Genomic DNA, 2,504 nt, shown 5'->3' with positions numbered 1-2,504 from the left:
GCCCAGAAGTTCAAGGCAGTGCTCCAGCCTGGTCAACAGGGCAAGACCCTGTGTCAAAAAAAAATAGATAATTACAACCTCCCCAACGTATATGCCCTGTTCTCCCAGTGCTATTTTCAACCTGTATTTATCACTGCCTACTACTACAAAGTATATGTACAATTTATATATATATATATATATATATATATATATATATATATATATATATTCCCCTGCAGTTTCTGGCCAGGGCTGGGTTTGAACCTGCCACCTCCAGCATATGGGGCCAGTGCCCTACTCCTTTGAGCCACAGGTGCCGCCTACAATTTATATATTTTTGCCCACTAGACTGTAAACAACATGAATGAAGGCACTTTGTGTTTTGTTTACTACTGTATCCTCAACTTCTAGAGCAATGTCAGTCATACCCTACATACTAAATCTTTGTTAAATAAATAAGTAGTTGGCTCGGCGCCTGTAGCTCAAGTGGCTAAGGTGCCAGCTACATCCACCAGAGCTCGTGGGTTTGAATCCAGCCGTGGCCTACCAAACAACAATGACAACTACAACCAAAAAATAGCCAGGTGTTGTAACGAGCACCCGTAGTCCCAGCTACTTGGGAGGCTGAGGCTGTGATGCCACAGCACTCTACCCAGGGCGACGGCTTGAGGCTCTGTCTCAAAATACATAAATACATAAATAAATAAATAGTCTTAGCTATTATGAACATGATCCTTTGGGTATACAGCAGAGTAACCCATTAATTCCAGGTTTTCCAAGTACTTAATGAAACCCAAATTCAAATGATTTAACATTACCATGCAAAGTATATGTGTATAGATTGAAAGAATAATTTTCTCAACTATGTTAATGCCTTCACCTCACCACAAAGGATAGGTTCTGATACTTTCTATGGCATTAACACATTTCATAGATTCTCAGGGCCATGCTTGTATTTCCACTTTAACATCTGTGAAATCAGATTGCTTCTCATCAATATGAATCAAGTTACATTTTTTTCCAGCATACATTTTTATTTTATAGTGGTATCAAAAATAATGTCTCTTGGATCCTTTTTTTCTTTTTTTTTTGAGACAGAGTCTCACTATGTCTCGCTCAGTAGAGTGCTTTGGTGTCACAGCTCACAGCAACCGCAAGCTCCCGGGCTTAAACAATTCTCTCCACCTCCAGCATATGGGGCCAGTGCCCTACTCCTTTGAGCCACAGGTGCCGCCTACAATTTATATATTTTTGCCCACTAGACTGTAAACAACATGAATGAAGGCACTTTGTGTTTTGTTTACTACTGTATCCTCAACTTCTAGAGCAATGTCAGTCATACCCTACATACTAAATCTTTGTTAAATAAATAAGCCTCCCAAGTAGCTGGGACTACAGGTGCCTGCCACAATGCCTGGCTATTTTGTTGTTGTTGTAGTTGTCATTGTTGTTTAGCAGGCCCAGCAGGGTTTGAACCCACCAGAGCAGGTGTATGTGGCTGGTGCCTTAACCACTGAGCTTGGAGTACCAAGCCTTTTGGAGGCTGTTTTAGTTCATAAGGGGAATTGGGTTTTCACAATTCTGTGTGATATGCCTCTTTGAAATCTTGTTACCTTGTCAGCATTTTATTCATCTGACATGAAAAAGAAAGAAAGAAAGAAAAAGACAGTGGCTCACGCCTGTAATCCCAGCACTCTGGGAGGCCAAGGCGGGCGGATCACCTAAGCTCAGGAGTTGGAGTCTAGCCTGAGCCAGAGTGAGACCCTGTCTCTAAAAATAGCCAGGTTGGGCAGCACCTCTGGCTCAGTGAGTAGGGCACTGGTCCCATGTACTACGGGTGGTGGATTCAAACACAGGCCCAGCCAAACTGCAAAAAAAAAATAGCTGGGCGGTGTGGCAGGCACCTGCAGTCCCAGCTACATGGGAGGCTGTGGCAAGAGGATCACCTAAGCCCAAGAGGTGGGGGTTGCTGTGAGTTGTGATGCCACAGCACTCTACCGAGGACGACAGAGTAAGACTGTCTCTAAAAATAAATACATAAATAAAAATAGCCAGGTGTTGTGGCAGGCACTAGTCCCAGCTACCAGGGAGACTGAGGCAAGAGAATTGTTGCTGTAAGCTATGACACCATGGCACTCTACCAGGGGTGACATAGTGAGACTGTCTCAAAAAAAAAAAAAAGAGAAAAGGAAAGGAAAAGAAATAATATACCTTATAATTGAAAGTATCTTAGGGTCAGTGAAAAATATTTTTTGACCAGCTGATTACAGCCCACTAAAATTATTTTACAGTTCACTAATGCATCCCCACCTGAATGTTGCCTGCCCCGTTTTTGCACGGCCAACAGCTAAGAATGTTTCTTTTTACATTTTTTTTTTTTTTGAGACAGTCTCACTCAGTCACCCTGGGTACAGTGTCATAACTCACAGCAATCTCAAACTTTTTTTTTTTTATAGACAGAGTCTCACTTTGTCACCCTTGGTAGAGTGCTGTAGTGTCACAGCTCACAGCAACCTCCAGCT

The 2,504-nt window shown here is 42.5% G+C and overlaps 1 non-coding gene across 1 annotated transcript; it reads left to right on the top strand.

The window, feature by feature from the left end:
* Nucleotides 1-1,522: 1,522 nt before the first annotated feature.
* Nucleotides 1,523-1,621, top strand: LOC128589548 (small nucleolar RNA U13). Its single transcript, XR_008381095.1, has one exon. It is a non-coding gene; the product is annotated as a small nucleolar RNA U13 (small nucleolar RNA).
* Nucleotides 1,622-2,504: the final 883 nt, after the last annotated feature.

The sequence above is a fragment of the Nycticebus coucang genome, chromosome 6, assembly GCF_027406575.1.
Source record: "Nycticebus coucang isolate mNycCou1 chromosome 6, mNycCou1.pri, whole genome shotgun sequence".
Taxonomy (NCBI): domain Eukaryota; kingdom Metazoa; phylum Chordata; class Mammalia; order Primates; family Lorisidae; genus Nycticebus; species Nycticebus coucang.
Note: the sequence above shows the minus strand (reverse complement) of the source record. Positions and strands in the feature narration are given on the sequence as shown.